Source organism: Dipodomys spectabilis, unplaced genomic scaffold (assembly GCF_019054845.1).
Source record: "Dipodomys spectabilis isolate Male_0828 unplaced genomic scaffold, ASM1905484v1 ptg000197l, whole genome shotgun sequence".
Lineage (NCBI taxonomy): Eukaryota > Metazoa > Chordata > Mammalia > Rodentia > Heteromyidae > Dipodomys > Dipodomys spectabilis.
Genome location: NW_024870874.1, coordinates 251476 through 274532, shown reverse-complemented (window position 1 = coordinate 274532; position 23057 = coordinate 251476). Strand labels below are relative to the sequence as shown.

Genomic DNA, 23057 nt, shown 5'->3' with positions numbered 1-23057 from the left:
CAGTTCAAAGTCAGCCCAGGCAGGAAAATCTGTGAAACTCTTATGTCCAATAAGCTGCCAGAAAACTGTAAGTGGCGCTGTAGCTCAAGTGGTAGAGTACTAGGCTTGAACTGAAGAGCTGAGGGTCAGTGCTCAGGCGGAGTTCAAGTCCCATGACCAACAAAAACACAAACAAACAATTATGGGCTATTACTAGATACATAAATGTTTATAATATTCATCTTTTTGTATTAAACATTCAACAAAGCAGTTTATAAATGCAATGAATTTTGATCAGTCTCCCCTTTTACTATTCCTCCCCAACCCTCCCCACTCTACTCCCTCAGTTTTCTGAATTTTATAGGATATTCATTGAATTTTAATGCCCTTCTTTGTTTCATATAAGCTTTTCTTAAATGTGAAATTTATTACTTTTGCTCACTATTTGCAAAGGTGACTTTTTCCATTCTTTTTAAAAATTTTTAAATAGATTTTTATTGTATAGATACTGTACAGAGGGGTTACAGTTACATGAACAAGGTAATGAGTCCATTTCCTATGGAGCATTGTTACACCCTCCTTTATTTTTCCCCTACCATCCCTTTCTCCCAACCTCCTAAACTTCTTCCTCCCCTCTCTTCCCCTCTGTACCCAAAGTTGTAAAATTTGTTTTCAACATACTGCTGTGTACATCTCACTGTTACAATGGGTCACCCTGGATCCTTAGTTCAGAATTTTGTTATTTCTCTTCCCCTCCCCAGATTAAGAAAATGTATATACAAGATGCAGGGCACCAACATCAAATACGGTGACAACAGAGGTTGTACTATGGGGGAAGAGCATACCAAAAAAACACAAAAATCACATAGTACATTATAAGTACATTAAAAAGAACAGCAACAAAGGTAAAACCTCTTGTGTCCCTATCTTGGGTTCATTTTGCTTAGCATCAGGTTATATGGTCATATGTACATAGCTTTTGACCTCTTCTGCTTATCCTAGAGATATACTAGTTATTGTAGATAAGGGAAATCATGGGACCTATGTTTCTTTGAGTCTGGCTTACTTCACTTAATATATTTTTTTCCAAGTCTTTCCATTTCCTAACAAATGGGGCGGTGTCATTCTTTCTGATGGAGGCATAGAATTCCACACACACACACACACACACACACACACACACACACGCACGCACGCACGCACGCACGCACGCACACACACACACACACATCACATTTTCTTGATCCATTCATCTACTGAGGGGTATCTGGGTTGGTTCCATATCTTAGCTATAGTAAATAAGGCTGTAATAAACATAGTTGTGCTGGTAGCTTTAGTATAGCCTTGTTTGTGATAATTTGGGTAAATGCCTACAGATTGGGAGATCTTCACTAGCCATACAACGGACAAGGGTCTCATAGCTAAAATATACTTAGAACTCAAAAATTAAATCCCCTAACAATAAATCCTCAAAGAAACAACCACCCGATTAATAAGTGGACTTAAAGAGAGACTTCTCTGAAGAAGAAATAAGAATGGCCAATAGAAACATGAAGAAATGCTCAATCTCTCTAGCCATAAAAGAAATGCAAATCAAAACAAGATTGAGATTCTACCTCACCCCAGTTAGAATGGCTATAATCTAGAACTCTAATAACAACAGATGCTGGAGGGGATGTGGACAGAAGGGAACCCTACTGCATTGTTGGTGGGAGTGTAAACTTGTTCAGCCACTTTGGAAAGCAGTATGGAAGTTCCTCAAAGACTCCACACAGAGCTCCTCCCTGACTTTTTCATTCTTTAATCTCCTGTCTTTGTGCCCATGGATCTAAATTGAGTCTCTCAAGGTCAGACTGTATCAAACTGGATTGTTTTTTGTCAGTCCTGGAGTTTTGAACTCAGGGTTTCGCTCTTGCTAAGTACATGCTCTGGCACTTAAACCATGTCTCCAACTCTTATACAATAGATATTTTTGAGACAGGATATTGATTTTTGCCCAGGCCTGAGTGGACCATGCTTCTTCTGTTTTATGTTTCTTGACTTAGTTGAGCTGACAAGCATGAACTACTATGCCCAGCTTTTTTTCTATTAAGATGGAGTCTCAAAAAAACAACTTCTTCCTCCTCCTCCTCCTCTCCTCTCCCCCTCCTCCCCCTCCCCCCTCCCCCCTCCCCCCTCCTCATCCCCCTCCCCCTCCCCCTACTCCTCCTTCTCCTCCTCCTCCTCTTCCTCTTCCTTTGACTGGACTAAAACCATAACCCTCCTGGTATCAACCACAGGTGACAGGTATGCACCATTATGCCCAGCTGTTAGTTGAAGTGGAATCTCACAGACTTTTGGCCCAGACTAGCCTTGACCCACAATCATCCTGACCCCTGCCTCATGAGAAGCTAGGATTAAAGGTGTAAGTTATTGGTGCATGGCCTGGATCATGTTTTTATTTATTCTGTTTGATTAAAAAATTATTAATAAGGGAGTTATTGCTTTTGCCATTTTGATATTCATAGGCCTTCCTTACAGTGCATTTTCTGAATTACTGTGCTCTTTTGTGTTTTTCTGAAGTTTTATAGTCAAGTGTTTTAAATCCTTATTTCTTTTGTTATATTCTTTAGTCATATGCATATTCCAACCCTCTGCATATGCATCAGAGAACATATTTAATAACCCTTCTTCAATGTTTGCTATTTGCCATTTGCTATTTGCTGAGAATACAGAGATATATAACTAAGGCTATTTGTCTCAGAAGGGTTCAGAGAAATTAGAGGCAGGAAATGCAACAGAAACTGTAACAGACAGTGAGTTAGGTGGCAGTTGGGTAGAAGTCCATTCTTAGAAGCAAAAACAGCTTAAGCAGATGCCAGAAGGGTAAGGATATTCATTAGATAGAACCAAAGTGGCAAATATTGGAAGGAGGCAGAAATTGGGAGGAAAACACACAACAAGGTCAACTAAAATAAATTCTTTGTTTAGACTAAACACAAACAAATGCTATTACCTAGCCAAAATAACTTGCTCTGCGGGAAAATTAAAGCTCATAGCTGTTTTCTAAAACCTTATTAATGCCTCATCACGAGTAGTTTTGAATCAAATGATTAGGTGTTTGGAGGCTTTTGAAATATATACATATAAAGACAGCTATCTTAAAAAATGTTCAATATCTGTATTCTCTTTCCATGGGCTTCTGGATATAGTTAAGAAATATATATGATATATTCTGGCCAGGAGACTGAAGATAATCTCTTTATTCAACATGAATCTGCAAACTGTAAAGTAGCAAGCTAGACTAATGAGCATGCTGAAAGAATCCTCCTAATCAGATATCAGTTTGGCTAAACTGGATCCATAAAGGTCAAAAATTCAATTAAAATTAGACACAGCTGACCCAATTGTCTTTGCAAAAGGGCAAGTTCATAATAGGTCATAGAAATTAAAAATTGGTAAATAAATCATTTTGAGCTAGTTTAATAATGGGAAGGGTCACATTTAGATGCAGTGGGTACCATAAAGCAGATAAGCATGTTTTTCAGAGCCAAACAGAGGAACATCCATTGTGGATGTGGTAAGAGATGAGCTGTCTTTCTGTGGGCATCAGTTGAGTAGTTCAGCTGACAAATGATTTTAACATTTGCTAGTGGAAGTACGAGCTACACCACAGCCTTTCCTTCACAAATATCCCTGTCATTTTGTATCTCCTTACCAATGAGGGCCCACAGCTACCTTGATGATCCTGCTTCCATTAATATCTCTACCAAATGGGCTTTGCACTTCAGCTATTTGGATTCAGCCTATGCCACTGGCTTTCCCCTAATGCATAGACTATAAAGCTCAGGATATTTAATGTGCTGGGTGTTTGGGGTGGGGGACTATTTTCTGATTTTTATTTCTGCTCTAAATCAATTTGTGAAACTCATTGTCTGTACCTCATTTGTCTTAATTTCTTTTCTTCTTCTTCCTCTTTTTTTTTTTTTTAAAAAAGATCAAACACTAGAGATTTAGATAAAATGTTTTCAACTTTGATTATTTAAGACATAAGACAGTAGGTATTTTGATGTAACAAATAACTTTTGAGGAGTATAGATATATTTTTCTATCAAATAAGTATGGCCCCAATCTGGCTCATTACCTATTTCTCTCAATAAAGTTTTATTCTAACACAGTCATGCCTGTCAGTCTAGCTATTGCTGTTGGCTGTTTTAGTACTCCAAGACCAGAGAAAATTATTTGCAATGAACAAAGAGCCTGCAAAACATGAAAATGTTTGCTCTTGGTTGTGTTACATAATGTTTTCTGATCTCTACATTGGAACATTCAGAGTCCATGCTCTTTATAAGGCTGTTCTCAAGTAAAGTATCTGCCTCATAAAGACATAAGTATCATGTTATCTAGGCAGGGTACCTTTCTATAATTTTATCACATTCACCACAAATTGTATTTAAATATTGTTTGCTTACCTGTGACTATAGCTCTTATTATACAATATATTTCTGGTGAATAATACCTGTTCCTAGTAAAAATGTTACCTGATCCAATAGATAAACATGTTCTATTTTCTAGTTCCACTTAAAAATACGTTCCCTTTTGTTTGGAATATTTTGATGTTCTTATCAAAATATTTGACAGCATTATTAATTTAATCTAGCCTTGACAATTTTTAAAGGTAGCTCCGTCTTTCTGAAGACTCATTGTGTTTTGATCTAGTGCATGGGTGGAATCAGACCACCTGTCTGTCAATGATTATTTGAGTTGGTGTGACCTCATTTCAAAAGAAAACAGGTCCAGAGAACCAGATACCTTACTGAATAGTAATATTTAAATTAGAGTAACTAATAGACAAAATGAAAACTATGAAGAACACTATTTGCTTAGAGATGATTTTCTTATGAAAAAGCGCTGGAATATGCGTTGTTTAAGACAGTAAGACAAGCTGGGCGTGGTGGCTCATGTCTGCAATCTTGCTACACAGGAAGTGGAGATTGAAAGGATACAGTTCAAATTCAACCCAAGCAAAAAGTCTATGAGATCCTCCCATCTAAACCAATAAAAATATCAGCACAGTGGTGTGTGCCTGTTATGCCAAGAAATACAAAACAGCATGTTTTCAAGGGCTGTGGCTGATGGGATCTCCAACTGCAGGTTAGAACAGCTTGGAGAGACTTTGACTTTGACTGTCTGTAGTTGCCATTCACCCTTCCTATAATATATTCATACTTGGGGTGGGGAGACTGAACCTAAGTTCAGGTGTGACCCAGCAGCTTTCACGTCGGTGGGTCTGATGGATCAGTCTACATTTTGTTTTCATATTTACCTTTTGTTCTGCAGGTTTCCCCCTGTGTTTTCTTATAGTGTCTGGTATTGAAAACTCCAAGGGAACTGTTCTGTATTTCATGCTGGATAGGCTTAGGAAAAATTTTGCTACTTAAAAGAGCTTGACCCTTTCTCCTTTCCCGTAGGATCTGAATGCTGGTCTTGGTGATTGAAAGGAGGGAAAATGCTACTGAGGCTAGCTCTTGGCTTGTTTCAAACAAGATTGAAAGCACAGAAGAAAAAAGAAACACAATAGGAGCATGGTCTTGATGGGTTGAGAGGTGGGTAGGAAATGAGATGCTATTTGAAAAATAAAGCTAAAAGGGCTGGAGTGTGGCTTAAGTCGAAGACTACCTGCTTGGGAAGCACAAGGTCCTGGGTTCAAGTCCTGAAAGAACATACTTATTATTAAGGTATATTCCATAATTTAGTATATCCTTAGTAATTAAACGTATTAACAGTACTTTGTAGCACATCTTTAACAGCATTAATAAAAACTGAAGAAATAAACTTCACAATTGTGATAATAACAATTCCATTGTTAGAATCAAGAAACGTTCTGTGAGTATGTATCCTTAATTACAAAACTAGTTGTTTTGATGTGTTTGTGTATAAAGGTAATTAATTAAAGAGCAAGTTTTGGAATCCTATTTAAAAGAGCCACACCGTATGATGTTTTGAGTAGACTTGTCTGGAAGGAATACTGAGCAAGGAATGAAGAAAGGACCACAATCAGGGACTCACTGTTAAACCAACAGGAAAACCCATTAGAAAAGCACCGAGTCAGAGCCCAGGAAAGGCCTGGTGTAATTTATTAGTAGAATGCAGGGTTTTTTTTCCAAGATTTTGGACATGGAGAGATCTCGTTTATAGGTAGAGATAGAAAAAGGTTTCAAACGTTGGTAATGAAAATTGCTAATTTTGTAATGACTTAAATAATAAATTCTTGTTTGAGAAAATACCCAGAACTATAGAGTTGTGATAATCTTCAATCCCTGGATCCATGACTTCTCAAACCACAAAGCAATGTGACACACTGATGTATGTGTTTTCCTGTAAACAAAAATAAAAAGGCCTGAAGCCATCCACTCTGGTTCTTATATAGAACATAAATCATTGTTAGTAATACATAAAAATTAGTCAGAAAGCCATCCCAATAATACAGTTATCCTGGAGGCAATTACCTGGATTAATTTTTATATAAAATTATAACTTTGTTATTCTACATTCATGGTAGCCACCAGGAGAAATGATAGCATTATGGGTAAATGGATTTTTAATTATCAGGGTATAATTTCAGAAGAAGTCAAATGAGTTCCTCTTTTCTAGCTAACTGGAATGCAAAAAATTCGGATTAAATGATAAATCAAATTATCACCAACTAGGACTTCAGAGCACCTTTTAAAAGTTTATTACCAATCTCTTTTCCATTGACTTCAGTTTGGACTGTCCCATCATCATTCTAGGTAAGTTGTCAGAACACAACTTCATAGAGAAAAAAAAAGTTTAGTCATGTCTAATTTAAATTTTTTTTCTAGTGGTAGATTCATTTCAACTTTGTCCCAACAACATTTCTTAAGGCCGTGCTAGAAATACAAAAGAAAAATTATTCCATCACTTTAGTTGAATGAGATTTTAATACTTTAAGGCATTCATTGCATATGTTTTCAAATTGATAACAATTTTTACTATGTACATATAACCATATAAGATGATGTTAAGTGAAATGAACCCCAAGATAGAGACCCAACTTGTTTTTTTCTTTCTTGCTATTGTTTTTAACATATCTAAAATGTACTATGTAATTATTTTTGTTTCTTTTGTATGTTCTTCCCACATGGTATAACCCCTGTTTTCACTGTATTTGATGTCGGTGCCCTGCATCTTGTACACACATTTTTCTAATTTGGGGAGGGGAAGGGAAATAACAAAATGCTGAAACAAAGATACAAGTTGACCCATTGTAAGAATGACATGCACAAGACACTATGTTGAAAATGAACTTTACAAATTGGGGGTGGAGAGAGGTCGGGAGGGAAGGGATAGTAGGGGCAAAACAAAGGAGGAGGTAACAATGCTTGATAGGAAATGTGCTCATTACCTTGCTCATCTAACTGTAACCCCTCTGTATACTATTTTTACAATAAAAAACATAAAGAAGAAAAAATGATATCAATTTTATGTGTATATACATACATAATATCAATTAGGCATTGAGAGAAAGATAAATATTATAGGAAGATGGAGCTGTTTTATTGTCTGGTTTCTATCATTTACTAGCTTATTTGACCTCAGGCATACAATTAACATCTAGTTCTCAGTGTGCATGTGTGTATGTGTGTGTGAACACATGTGAATATGTAATATATCCATATTGTAGATTATTATAATCGTATGCTATTACATTGCAAAACACATAGTAATGTACCTAGGAAAAATAAGCATTTATTCAAGTACAGTCATGATTAAATAAGTATTATTTACTTCAAATGTAGTATTCACATGTTTCAGGAAAACATTTACATCTCACTGAGAGTCATGTCATAATATGGAGAAGATTTCTAGCAAGGAGTTTTATCTTCACATGTAAATGAAATTCACTTAGTTTATACTCAGTTTCGGTAAATGAAAGCACACCCAATATGTATTTACTTTTCTTTATTATGTATCTAAGCCTTTGACACTGACCTCTGTCTTATGAATGCAAACTTACTGAGTTTAGATAGCATAATTAAAGCATAGCTTACTTTAAACAAATGGATTTGAGTGATATCTTGAAAATGAAATGAAGGGAAGATTTGTTTCGCTGTTTGCCTCTTGTATTTGCAGAAATCTATGATAGAACTTTAGAATTCGAAGATATCTTGCCACTATTCAGATGATAAGACCAATGACCAAAGGTGATTCTAAGGATACATAGCTTGCTTTTGGAAGGAACAGATCTCTTGAGTTCTAATCAACTCTCTTAGGCCTGGCTCCTCTTAACTTCAGGACAATTTATAAGAGAAGTGACATTTGACTTGGATTTTAAACTTTTCCAAATGTTTAAAATACGGTTCTGTTTTAAAAAATTGATTTATTACATACTGACAGTCTTAGGAAAACATTGACACTGGTGATGAGGAGATAGGTGAAGCAGGATGAGCCTACTTCCTCTCTCCAAGGCCTTTGATGACTAATGAGACCAAGAAGACAAGTTCAGGTAATTCTTGAGCTCTTGTGATGCCACAGGGAGGAGGGATAGGATGTGTCAGCCGTGGGCAAGAGAGATGTTTCTTGGGGGAAAATAGAGAAGATTTCTCACATAGTTGTAGGACAACACAACTGAGACAACACAAATCTTTATTAAAATGCTCATTTCTTATTATTACATCTGAATCTGTTACTCAGTGATGTCTTATGAAAGATAAGGGGTTGGCTCTATGGTGCAATATTAACCTTTCCCATGCACAAGGCAACAGTAGCAGTTACCCAAAGAAATGTGAACAGTGGAGACTAGTGATAGTTTCTACTGATTACTTACCCTGAATATCTATTATGCAATTTACACACTGTTTAATCATCCTGGTGGTCTTCTTGTTAGAATACAATTATTACTGACAACCCAGCCAAGGATTTTTTAATAGATATTTTATTTATTGTAAAGATACTATACAGAGGGTTACAGTTACATGACTGAGGTAATGAGTACACTTCCTCTTGAACATTGTTACCCCCTCCATTGTTTTCCCTCTACCATCCCCTCCCTCCCTACCTTCCCCGAGGTTCTTTTTTTTTTTTTGATTGTGATTAAGTGATTACATGATTTCCGGAATTTCACAGTATTGTGGAATAATGATGCTCATTTAAAGTCACAAGTTCATTCTAACTTTCCTGGAGCAAATTGTCTATCACAGTCTGTAACATATAACGGTGTTCACATGTTATATACCATATTTGTGATCAGCAGCATGGGGATATTTAGTAGTGGTTCAACCAGATGAGTGGGAGTTCTTTGTTTCTTAAGTCCTGTTAGTTTTGTCATATCACCTAACATTTTGGATTTAGCATCCACTTATCAGGGAGACCATGTACCATTTGTCTCTTTGCTCTTGGCTTACCTCGCTCAACATGATTCCTTCCAGCTCCATCCATTTCCCTGCAAGTGCCATTATTTTGTCATTTCTAATGGCTGCATAATATTCCATTGTGAATAGATACCACAATTTTTGGATCCATTCATCTGTGGTGGGGCATCTGGGTTGTTTCCATATCCTGGCTATTGTGAACAGTGCTGCAATAAACATGGAGGTGCATGTGTCCTTGTATGCTGGTTCCTGTTGTTCAGGGTAGATGCCTAGAAGTGGTATGACTGGGTCGTAAGGGAGGTCAATCTTTAGCTTTCTAAGGACCCTCCAGACTGCTTTCCAAAGTGGTTGTATAAGTGTACATTCCCACCTGCAGTGTAATAGGGTTCCTCTTTCTCCACATCCCCTCCAGCATTTGTCGTTGGCTGATTTGTGGATGTGGGACATTCTGACTGGGGTGAGGTGGTATCTCAGGGTTGTCTTTATTTGCATTTCCTTCACCACCAGGGATGATGAACATTTCCTCATGTGTTTCTTTGCCATTTTTATTTCTTCATTTGAGAAGTCCCTCTTTAGTTCCCTTGCCCATTTAGTAATTGGTTTGTTAGGTTTGGGAGGTTTCTTGAGTTCCCTGTATATACAGGATGTTAACCCCTTGTCTGATATATTGCTGGTAAATATTTTTTCCCAATTAGTTGGTTGTCTTTCTAGCTTGGTTGCGATAGATTTAGCTGTGCAGAAGCTTTTTATTTTAAGGTAGTCCCATTTGTCGAGTCTCTCTCCAACTTGTTGTGACCCTGGGACTCTGTTCAGGAAGTTCCTTCCTGTGCCTATTAGTTCAAGTGTTTCTCCTACTCTGTCCTGCAGTAGTTTCAGAGATTCAGGTTTAATGTTAAGGTCTTTAATCCATTTTGAGTTGATGTTGGTGCATGGTGATAGGCTGGGGTCCACTTTTAGTTTTCTCCAGCCAAGGATTTTTTAAAAAATATATTTTATTATCTTTAAGTAATTGTACAAAGGAGTTGACATTCAACAAAGCAGTTAATGAATACAATGCATCTTGATAAATGTCACCCCTTTGGACATTCCCGCCCATCACTCTCAATCCACCCTTCCCCTCACTTTTCTTAATTTTGTAGGCTATGCATTGAATGTTTGACTTCTTCTCTTCATTTGTCTACCCTTGCCATGGCCTTGAAAGATCAATTTAACAGAAGCTCACAATGATAGTAGAAAGAGACATCATCTATCTAAAACTAATTTATTCTTTATTATGTACCATCTTTCCAGACTCTGGAACTACAGCACAACTTCTTCCGTGACTAATGATGTGTTTTTGCATCAGTGCCAGTTCTTGCCTTGCTGAGTGCTCATGGATAAAGTGAATTCACATATGTGATGCTAGTGACCATTTGAATTCCTCACCTTCTCAAGTGAAAATTTTTTATGATTATATATCATACATTCTAGTAATTAAAGTCATTTGAATAACAATAGAGTAGCAGTTTCATCAAATGACATTTAATAACCTGAAAACACTTGGTAACAGGTTGGTGTTTATTCTAGCTTACTAGAATAAACAGCTTCTTCTTCTTTTTTTTTTTTTGGTCCGTTCGTGGGGCCTGAACTCTGGGCCTGGGCACTGTCCCTCAGCTCTTCAGCTCAAGGCTAGCGCTCTACCACTTGAGCTACAGCACCACTTCCGGCTTTTTTCTTATATAGTGCTGAGGAATCAAACCCAGGGCCTCAGGCATGCAAGGCAAGCACTCTACCACTGAGCAACCTTCCCAGCCCATAAACAGCTTCTTCTTTAACCTAAGTGGAAGTATTTTTCCTCCCCTGCCAGCTAGGTAAGCAGAGTGTCATACACAAGAGATTTGTGTTATGAGTACTTCTGAGTTCTTTCAGATTCCTAAAAGGGAAATGCAGTCATTTAAACCTGATGCAGCCCATTGTGCTGTATAACATTAAGCAGTTGAAGGAAGTAAGCTACAAAGACAGTGTTGGCGGAATATACAATATGTTCTGGAACGAATACCTCATTGTAATTCACCTGTTTGCTTCTCCCGTTCAATCGGTTCTTTTGAAGGAAGTGGATTCTTCTTTTCATTTCTGCCCTCTGTACTTTCTGCTTATTGATTCTTCTCAATCTTAGTCACATCAGGTTTATTAAATTTTGTTGCAGGGCAAGTACAGAGAGCTTTGCAAGCCTGTGAGGTGGGGTTTGCCAGCCTGCAGCCACTGCTGTCTCCTTTGACTTTTAAGCAATTGCTGCTCAGCTGAAAAGCCAGAAAAATTATAGATATAAATAATTAGGTTGTTTAAGAAAGTGAGATATACTTATTGTCTTCCTTAAATTTTGTTTTAGAACATATAGTTCATACTGATTATGAAATTTGTCAATGGAATTCAAATAATTAATCATTTAATTAAGAAAAATTTTAAGCGCAACAAATATTTAAATGTGCAAAGTAATGAATTGCTTAAATATGTTAGGGTTGCAGCTAGAAAGTGAAATTGATATGATAAACTGAAGAACTAAACTAAGGTTATGTATTATAATTTTACTTTGTCAATGTGTATCAACCATATACCAAACTTTGAAAGCAAAATAATCCCAATACTCTCTTCTCAGAGAGATAAAAGCCTGCTCTCCTGGGCACTGGACATGTATAAAACATGATGTTTTTTTTTTTTCTGAAAAAGGAAGCACTCATTAAGGCAATTAAACCCAGCCATAGATTAAAAAAAGTAAGAAGAAAAGAAATGCAATCTTCACATTTTTTGCATTAAAATATCTGTACACGGTCATAAAGTGTAAATTGTCTCAATTTTTCCAGTTTTAATGCTTTTATTGTAAAAATAGAGCACAGGGGGTTACAGTTACATAAGTAAGGTAATGAGCACAATTTTTAATTTCTAGTACACTTTAGCAACCGAATGTCAGTGGCTACAGAACAGAAAAGTAGTGACTAAGCTTGAATATCCAACTTTAAGAATAAGAATTAAAAAAGCTAGGCGCTAAAGGTGAGGTCCAAGAGTCAAAGAGACCAGGAAAGTCAATAATGAAGAAAAAGGAAAACTGTACAAATTGTGAAGTGCATGATTGTACAGTGGCATAAATCTCCATCAACTGTAGTAGGAAGTTAGTGGAATATACCAAGAATTGAGAATTGATAAAACAAAGAACTAATTCCTAAAAGCTCACTTAAGTATTATAAAATATACATATTACTAAATACTGATTCATTTAAATATTAAAAATGTGTGAAGACTGCACATAATATGAAAGACACATAGAAAACAAGTATTTTCAATCAATATTAATAAAATATGTATATCATTAGAATTTTAATAAGCATTGATAAATGTGCTGTAAGCATGGAGAGGAGCATGGAACACTAGCAACTAAATCTGTTGAGAGAAAAGGATGGGCTCAGGGAATATTGTTTATAACCAGCACACTCATTTATCATTTGGATAAAAGTATTAAAAATTAGTGCTAAGGAAGAAATGTTATTGAAAAATATTTCCTAATTATACTCCTTTAAGGCTTCCTTGCACTTAATCTTTTAAAATGTATTTTAGTATAAAGGAGCATTGTATTATTCAGCTTTTACATGTTTATATGAACTTAAAGAGATAGTGTTTGTCTTAGCAAGTAAGAGAAGAGCAGAGTTGTTGGACTGATAGAGTGACTCAAGAGGTTCATTGCCAGCCATGCAAATGGCTGTGGCCTGAGTTTGAATATCAGTTTAACCAAACAGAGAAAAGAAATGAAGAGCAAAGTTGTCACTTTTTATTGTGATAGAAAAATTAAATGCCACTTTCGTAACAGAGATGAGTCACAACTCTCAAGCCCACCAAAGGTAGAAGTGCCCTATGAACAGCAGTTGCTGAGACCCTGGATGTAGACAGCTAAGTTCAGCCCAGGTGAACTGATATTCACCAGCAAGACAGTGATGAGCAGAGGTCTGCAGTATAGAAACAAAAACAGAAAGCACTCCTGCCTTTTGTGTTGTTTTCTTTTATGTGTGTGTGTGTTGTTTTCTGATGGAAGAAAGAACCCTGAATTAATTGGAAAAAAGAAAAAGCTGTAGTCATTGGGTGCCGGTGGCTCACGCCTGTAATCCTAGCTACTCAGGAGGCTGAGATCTGAGAATTGCGATTCAAAGCCAGCCTGGGCAGGAAAGGCTATGAGACTCTTATCTCCAATTAACCACCAGAAGTGGTGCTGTGGCTCAAGTTGTAGAGACCTATCCTTGAGGTGAAGAGTGCAGGGATAGTGCTCAGGCCCAGAGTTCAAGTCCCATGAATGAAAAGAAAAAACAAAAAACAAAAAACAAAAAAAAAACTGCAGTCAAATTACATCCTTCTGAGATCAGCTAGAATGGAGAATTAAAATAGAGATTCAGTTATAGAAAATTTATTTCCTGTACTCACAAATGTGGTACTGCTTAGTTGGGGCTAGCACAGTGGTTCTAGAGAACCAACTATAGCCACACATTACTACACTAGGAGATCCCAAGATGCACTTGCTTGTAGGATGTTAACATAAATGGCAGAAGAAGCAGGGACCAGAGAAGTCGGCTATGGATTGCCGACAACTGTGGGGATGTAAAAATATTTAGTCAGGCAAATATGTGTATATATAATATATATTACATATAATATAGTACTACTGTTCACAGTTCTTTCTTATTTATTACTTTTTTCTCCTTTGATTTATGCTTTGTTGTCATTGCTTTTGATTTCTGTACTCTCGGTCTTGTAGGTAAGATGATCTGATTTGCAGAAGGGAAGAGGAATCACAGAAACAGCGGGGCAAAGGTTGAACCAATGCAACAGTGATACTCACTAGACACTATGTTGAAAATGAACTTTATGACTTAGGAGGGATAGGAAGAGGGGGGCAGTGGGAGAAAATGAGGTAGGGGGTAACACTGTTCAAAAAGAAAAGTACTCATTACCTTACTTATGTAACTGTAATCCCTCTGTACACCACCTTTACAATAATATATATGTTTATATATTATATACATGTAATGCCAAAGCAAGCCTAGTTGACAGTACTTATATATCACATTACTGGGATAAAAATAATAGGGAAATTAAACATTTTAAGTATGTATCTTTATTGATCTTTGAAAATTACTTCAAATGGACAAATTTATGGGCACCATGTGGTTACTCAATACATGTGCACGGTATGCAATGATCAGATCTGGAGAGTTAACACTTCTGGTTGACTCAATTATGCCAATTTACAAGATTCAGTGTGTTATTGCAATGCATGTATGCCATATATACTGATCAAGCTATTTAATGGGTCCATCTACTTAATATTACTTTGTGTTTGGGATCTGTAAGTTTCTCCCTTCTAAGCTATTTATAAAATTTATAAAATATTGTCATAGGTGGACTGGAAATATGAAAGTACCTTCACAGTCCTTCTAAAACTTGTGCATAAGATTTGGGCCCAGTTTTTATGTGCAATAACATTTCGTTCACTGATTGAAAGTGTCTCTCTTCTTCAAAGAGCAGAAGCTATCAATATTTGGCCAACCTCAAAGTATGGCCACAAACAGAGGAAAGAGAGAGGAGAGACATAGACATGCATATGCCAAGATGGTGGAAGATGCTATGGCGGAAGCAGATCAGGTAGAGACCTTGGACTTAGGGGCAGTATGATTTGTGAAGGACGTACAGGTGATGGGAGAAGCGCAGGAAGAGGGAGGCTAGGAATGGGGGAAACTAGAAGAGAGGACAAGGCACATCGTTAGATCTATGGGAAGTATATTGGATAGATAACTAGAAAGCTAATAAAACTAGGAGGTACAGTGTATTTGTAGAATACCACATTTGTTTTCTATAACAAAGGCCACTTCATGGCTTTAGACTTTATGCTTCGCTTAGTAAGCACAGTCTGATGGATAAGCCTATTGAAATTTGTGACTATAAATCCTCACTAAAGTTAAAGAAGTAGATGAGATTCAAAATCAGTCTAAGGGCAATTGTGGCTGAAAAAAAGCTGTGTGTAAGACATGCCACCCAGAGTGTTTGTAAATTATATTCTTGCTTTTCTTTATTGATTATATTTAAGGAGTTTCTGGGCTTTCTATTTGTTCTGAAACTCAGTATTTAAAATATAAAATTTGTAGAGTGGTGAATGAGGTTTAGTGATGCTTTATTTATCATTCGTATGAATGGTCTGCTGGAGATGACACAGACAGAGATTCCTCTCTGTGTATCTTTCAGTTTAAGAAATGTCATTTTCTAAAATTCTCTTCTTGTATGCTTTGCCTTTTTAGCCAAAGAATGATTTCTGACATATTTATGAGGGCGGCCAGTCATTGTTAATGGTAAAATACTCACCTACAGGATCAATTTAGTCCATTCTTTTTCTTTCTTTCTTTCTTTTTTTTTGGGTCCAATTGTGGGGCCTGAACTCTGGGCCTGGGCGCTGTCCCTCGGCTCTTCAGCTCAAGGCTAGCGCTCTACCACTTGAGCCACAGTGCCACTTCAGGCTTTTTTCTTTTTTGCTTATGTGGTGCTGAGGAATCGAACCCAGGGCCTCAGGCATGAAAAGCAAGCGCTCTACCACTGAGCCACCTTCCCAGCCCCCAATTTAGTCTATTTCTTATGAGACGGAGTCCTATCAGTATTCCTGAGGGACTCACCAAGGCTTTATGTCATGTAACCGTGTGATTTATCTATACTTTGTATTAAAAGGAAAGCAAACCCCACTATTTAAGGAAAAACATAAGCTCTATAAATATGTACTCTGTAACTGAGTTTATTTTTTCAGCATTCTGTTTCTAAGACGGTTTCCTCCTACTGGATCTAGGTAAAGGACTAGGTAGACTGTTCACTAGAACATCAGGTTGTATTCATTGCCTCCCTATCACAGAGTTTGCCTAACAACTTTTCTTCATTTCCATCTCCCATTTCCAAGTTTTCTAGAAAGCTTGACTTCTACCAGTACATTAGAGTCCTCTCAGTGTCTCTTGTACCTGCAAGGCAAGTAAGAAAGCTGATCACCTTTCTAGAATTTTCAAAGAAGGAAATTTGCCTTTACTACAGATATGGACTGAATATAAAACTTTGTAATTTGCAGGAAAATGGATGGAACTGGAGAGCATTCTGTTGAGTGAAATAAGCTAGTCCCACAAAGACAAGTATCATGTTTCTTTCATTTGTGGAAGTTCTTGAATTTATTTTAGGTGCTTCAAGATCTCTAGACCTTTCTTTCCTCCTATTCTTCATCCTCCTCCTTTTCCTCCTTAACCACTCTTTTCTTTCTTATTCAATTAAGTCCTAATGTACAGCTATCATCTTATCATTTCATTGTAAGGCAGTAATTTTAGAATATAAATATTTTTTCTCTGAAACATTTGAGTAAATGGATAGAAATATTTCTTATAATGGGATTTTGTTCAAATTTAATAGTGATGTTTCATTATTTCAGCCATCACTTACCATATTAATAGGATATGACATGTCATTCCATTAGAATTTTGTGAATTCTATTTTTTTGACCTATGTGACTGACCAGCTCTTTGTGAGCAATTTCATATCACATCACTTTTCACACTCAGGAAAACCACGACTCAATAGCTTCTTGAACATGGGATTGCCAAACGGCGTAAGAGTGGTGAGAAATTGATTTGCTACTTTTGTAGCTACAAAGAATACTATTTTGTGCCATTTTTAGTAGTTCCTAATAGTAGAAAATTTGTAGAATCTGCTGTCTTCACTTGTCCTCAAAATCTTGTATTGTAGGACCTTTCAAGTCTTCAAAGTTGACTCCTATACATCTTGTGTCATTTATTAGCTTCCTTTTCATCTCCCAATATTGGAAGTGGCGCTGTGGCTCAAGTGGTAGAGTGTTCACCTTGAGCTGAAGAGCTCAGGGACAGCATCCAGGCTCCAGAGTTCAAGCCCCACAACTGAAAAAAAAAATCTCCCAATATTAACTATCATGTCTGCTGGTGCAGAGCTAAAGCTTCATATCCGTAGGTGTTAACATGGCTCATGGAGGAAATAAAAGGATAAGGAGTGCAACTCTTAACACAGTCTCATCACCTAATGCTACAGTGGGTTTTATGTAAAGTTAGGAGAGTAGATGTCCTCTGTAGTGTGGCTTCAATGCTTCCTCCAATTTTCAGCTGCTTACATGTAGGGTGTGTGTGTGTGTGCGCGCGCGCGCGTGCGAATGTGTGCACCAGTCTTGGGGTTTGAACTCAGGGCTTGATCACTGTCCCTGAACTTTGTTTGTTCCAGGCTAGTACTCTACCCCTTGAACCACATCTCCACTTCCAGCTCTTTGGTGGTGAATTGGAGATAAGAGTCCATGGACTTTGGACCATAATCCTCAGATCTCCACCTCCTGAGTAGCTAGAATTACAGGCCGCTGGTGCCTGGATTCCACATGTAGTTATAACACAGTTCATTAGGTCAATGTCTGGTGTTTCAGGGACATAACTTTCCTCATGATTATCCTTTATCTTATCGTCTCAAGTAGAAATTAACAGGCTCCCAAGTTTCTTAATGGAAGATAGAAAAACGTTCTATCTAGTTACTAGGTCAGAAATCATAGATGAAGAGAGTTCAGTCAGAGATAACAAGAGAATATGGAGGGATCAAATAGATAATGCTGTACCTGATTTAAAATATAAGTGGATTTGAGCATGCCAAGAGACACTGTTGTTGTTCCTGTTGAGACAGGACACAAAATTGATTGAACTTTTGGTCTGAGTGTTATGATCAAGTGATATGTGTTTCTAGAAGCCTTATAATAAAATGTGCACCTTGTCACTTCATGGTTTTGGCTTCATTATCTTGTTATTTCACTTATTTCACATGTAAACCTGCATGTTTTAATTTTCTGTTATTTCTAGTGGAATATGAATTTCATTAGTATTGAGTCACCAGTGACAGATACATGTTAGTATTTTGGAATAATAATAATTATTATTTAGTTTATAATTAAAGTCTCATTTTGGGCCATTTTCCATTAATATTGATATAAGAAAAATGTGAGTGTGTGATAATATCTTGGAATGCAGCAGGTAATCTGAGAAGTTATTTAAACCTATATTTAGATCAACATTTTGAAAACTGTGGAGGAGAGAAATTATCATGCAGAGAAGAGAAAGCTTTCTCTTTTTTTCTAGAAGCATGTGGTTTGATACATTTTTATCTTTGAAAAAGACAATGACAGTATAGACTTGGTGAATGTTAATCGAAACAATTTATTATATGTTCCTTCTGTGTAGTTTTGAGTAATGAAATAGAATTATCTAGATTCCATTGTGCTCAGAATACCTTGTCATCTAGTACTTTAAATGTACTCAGATTCTCAATAGTATCTTCATGCAAATATCTGTGACAAAAATCTTTGTGCTATTCAAGTTTTTATTTTATTTATTTATTTATTTATTTTTGGGTCCAGTCGTGCGGCCTGAACTCTGGTCTGGGCACTGTCTCTCAGCAATTTAGCTCAAGGCTGGCGCTCTACCACTTGAGCCACAGCGCCACTTCCAGGTTTTTTTTCTTTTTGCTTATGTGGTGCTGAGGAATCGAACCCAGGGCCTCACACATGCAAAGCAAGTGCTCTACCACTGAGCCACCTTCCCAGCCCGCTATTCAAGTTTTTAAAGCCAGGGGGATTTAATTTATGTTATATTTACCTTTATTTTTCCCAAATAGGATTTTATCCTAGAAAGATATAATGTTTCAATATAACATTGAAAATGAATACATTTGAGGAAACAATTATCTTTGTATGGTTGGACTAAATGAGGAAGTGTTAAAAACATATTTAAAGCAGAATGGAACCAATAAACAAACTCACAGATGAGCGCATAACAAATCAGAATCTGATAACTTCATTCACAGACAGTTGGTTAAGATATGCTTTCAAAATTTAAATTATTTTTTGCAAATTTACAAGTTATGGGAATGATTCATATATGCATAAAGAAGGGAGTAGTTGTATTCCTGGGAGAGAGATAACTTGTAATCAGGGAAGTTATTTCTATTTTACTTCATTAATATTAATATTTGCATGCCCAATATTGTGATAAATATTTTCAGTGCATAAATACATATTGTCCATAGAGATAATTTATTATAAGGCTTTCCTTAAGAAAATTAGAATATTATCTTTAAAGCCTAACAAAGTAGAGTTATTATTTATTTTAACAGCCTTTCTTGTGATTATGGCCAGCTATCAAATATTGAAGGGAAGAAAGAGTATTTGGTGGAAAAGTGCTCTTTCTAACACATTGCTTTGCTATTTTTGCTTTATCTTGGTTAAAATTGAAAAGAATATGAAGAAAATTTGAACTACCATTTTATTCTCCATCCGGATGCACTTCTAAAATTTATTAGATGACTGCAAAGATGAGTAATTCTTCAGATTCACCATTCCTGTAGTACCTTATATATACAAGACAGTGTGTCAACCACCCACTGAGTAAATCAAGAAGAATGACTTGCTGCATCACCCACGGCAGGAACTGAGACCTCAAGTTAGTTTTAAAACTGGTTAGGGCCAACAAGTTTGTTTATAAGTTAGCAGGCCACAACAGGTGGTCCCTCTCAGCTGGAAGCCAGTAAGATATTCATGGAGCTTTAGCTTTCAGTTCTGACTTGTATCTGGTTGAAGATATCAGCAATATATTGTGATCCCTTTAATGTCAGGGGCCAGTCATAGATATTTACTTTGATAGAATATCACTGTTCTTAGCTGTGAGCCACCAACGGATACACCTACAGTTCTGCGAGCCATGACAGCTCTGATAATCACCTTTTATGGAAGTGTGAACAGATGAAAACTTATCTCCTTTAAGTGTTTCAGTGAGCATCTTTAGGTAGATGACTCCTAGATGTATATATTTATCTTTGGCCTCTCCCTTGAGTTTCTTACCTATTTGGCCAAAAAATGTAATAAACTCTCTGTTGAGCTGTGTTGTGTCTTCATGAGGGCACAGAGGTAACTGGAGAGAGTGTCAGCAACAAGCAGAAAAATTTATCCCTTAATGTTTTCTAATGACCAGCCTCATCTCTTTAATACCTAGTGAGTAGTTGCGTAGTGAAAGAGGATAAAATGCATTGGTAACAAATATGGAGTAAAGCTATACCTTTATTCAAAGCAAATTTGTCAATTAGAGATGCTTCATCTGTGATTGTGGTTTGATGGGCTACAACTTCCTCCTTGCTGAGGATGTATCAAAGTGGGAAGTTTCCAAAAGATTTGATGAGGGAAGAGTGTTCTTTGCTATGTTACAAGATTCTTGAGGTAGAAATGAGAGGAGGGAGAGGGACATCTGGTGCTAAAGTTGATTATAACTTCAGCTGACTCATCACCTGGCCATTCCATAACCAAGCGTTAAAGTCTATTTACTCTGGTGTTCAGCAGAAGTTGGGATACGTGTCTCTTATATGGAAAGACTGTCTTTCTTTCCCCCTTCTCTTCTGATATCATTCTTTTTTCCATTTCATTCTCATTTGTTTCTGCTCTTATTTTAAGGCAAGCACTCTACCACTGAGCCACTTTCCCAGCCCCTCCGCTCTGATTTCATTAGCTTTGGCAATTGACAAATATTTGTTGAGACAGGCATTGTGGAAGGCATGTGAAAGCGGGAGCTGTATAAGACGCAAAAAGCACAAACCTCCCCTTTAATAATATACATGTAATCTAAATTTCAGGTGCTCGTTCAGATCTTCATTCTCCTTCCGATGTTTGCCCAGGATGCCTTTTGTAGATAGTATAGAAAAGCAGCAAAAAATTTGCAGAGTTGATACAATACCTGCAGAGAACCACCATGGATTTGCCTTCGGCATTTCTCTTCTTTTTGTTTTTTGTTTTTAATACTTCTGTACATCACCTCTACAATAACAACAGAGTGAATTAATTATAAAAATACAATATATATTTTTAATTTAAACTTTATTGTAAAGGTGTTGTATAGAAGAGCTACAGTTATATAAGTCAGTAATGAGCCCATTTCTTTTTCAGGTGTTACCCTCCTCCCTCATTTTCTCCCACTTTTTGCACTCCCCTCCCCCAAGTTGTAAAGTTCATTTCCAAGATAGAGTATCACTGTTGAAATAGTTGACCATTTGTCCCACTGTTTCTGTAATTCCCTTTCCCTTCCCCAAATCAGATAAACTTATACAGAAGACAAAAGGTACAGAAATAAAAAATAGTAAAATAAAAAACAGTAGCAACAGGGAATAAACTAATGGAGAAAAAAAGAAAAAAGAAATAACTGTAAGCACTACAATAAAAAAAATCTTGTTTCCATTTTGTGCAGTTCATTTAAATAAGGATCTTTTTGTATGGTCATATGCATATAGCTATTGAGCCATTGTGATGTCTCCTAAGAATATCCTTACTTCTACTGTGAGAATGCTTAAAGTGCTATTTAATCACATCCAAGTGTAATTATTCGCATTCCATATGTCCTGCAGTGGGTGAATGGATCAAGAAAATGTGGTATATATACACAATGGAATTCTATGCTTCCATCAGAAAGAATGACATTGCCCCATTTGTGAGGAAATGGAAAGGCTTGGAAGAGATTATATTAAGTGAAGTAAGCCAGACCCAAAGAAACATAAGCTACCTAGTTTCCTTCATTTGTAATAACTAGAATATGTCTATAAATCTGCAAGTTAATCCAATGGACAGTAAAAAGCATATCTTGTCTTTAAAACTCTTTTTTTCTAACATGCTACTATTTGTTGTGGGGTAGTGGTGGTGAAAAATTTCTCCTGATCCATAGAGCCTAAGAGGAAATATGGAGAATTTGTTTGCAGGAGGAGTCAGAACTTTGGAAAGTGCAGCCAGATTGCTGTGGGATACTTACCCAGAGAAGGAACAAGCATTGCTCTTTAAGAGGATGATTATAAGAATGAAATACTAGACATGAAAACACTCAAAATCTTTCATCAGCTCTAGAAACAATTGATAGTAGTTATGTGCACTTAACATTTAGGAAACAGTTGAAAAACAGTTGAGGAAACAGAGGCCTAAGGAGGTTAGGTAAGTTACTTAAGATCAACCACAGAGATGATGTGTGGTGAAGGTAGGATTCAAGCCCTAAATGCCTGTACTTTTGTCTATGGTGTTATCATGGAAGTTGAACATGTCAGCTGTATGCTCTGTGCTTTTGCCATCATATTCTTATCAAGTCTCTACCATTTCATTTATACTAAGTAGGTGTTTAATGGGGTGGGATTGGTATCTCTGGAGAACATGATGGTCCTCACCATGGTGGTTTCCTCTCAAAGTTAGCTTCCAAATGTAGTCTGATGGGTAAGATCTTCTCTTTGAGCGGAAAGGACATGAACATGCATAATGAAGCTAGTTCATCAAATACTCTGGAGTTTTCCAGCCAATGTGACTAAGATGATGATAAATTATACCCTCACTGAATAATGTTTTAAATTTGGTACCTTTGAAAATAGATTTATTAATCATGAGAAATGTCTTACCATATAGCTGTAGCATACTATACTATTTTCACAAACTTTTCATTGTAGTGAATGTGGATGGTTATCTCCAGAAAAGCACTAAAAGTTAATACTAATAGCAACCCTGTTTCCTTGGAATCATAGATTCATTTACTGGAAATTGGAGCATAAAACACATTTTGGAACAGCAGCATTATATGTCAGAAGGTTTGAAAACTCAGA

At 36.7% G+C, this 23057-nt stretch overlaps 1 non-coding gene across 1 annotated transcript; it reads left to right on the top strand.

Annotated features, from left to right (window-relative positions):
• The first annotated feature begins 5067 nt into the window (after nucleotides 1–5067).
• LOC122121904 lies at nucleotides 5068–5178 on the top strand. The gene has a single exon (XR_006150056.1). It is a non-coding gene; the product is annotated as a small nucleolar RNA SNORA44 (small nucleolar RNA).
• The last annotated feature ends 17879 nt before the right edge of the window (nucleotides 5179–23057 follow it).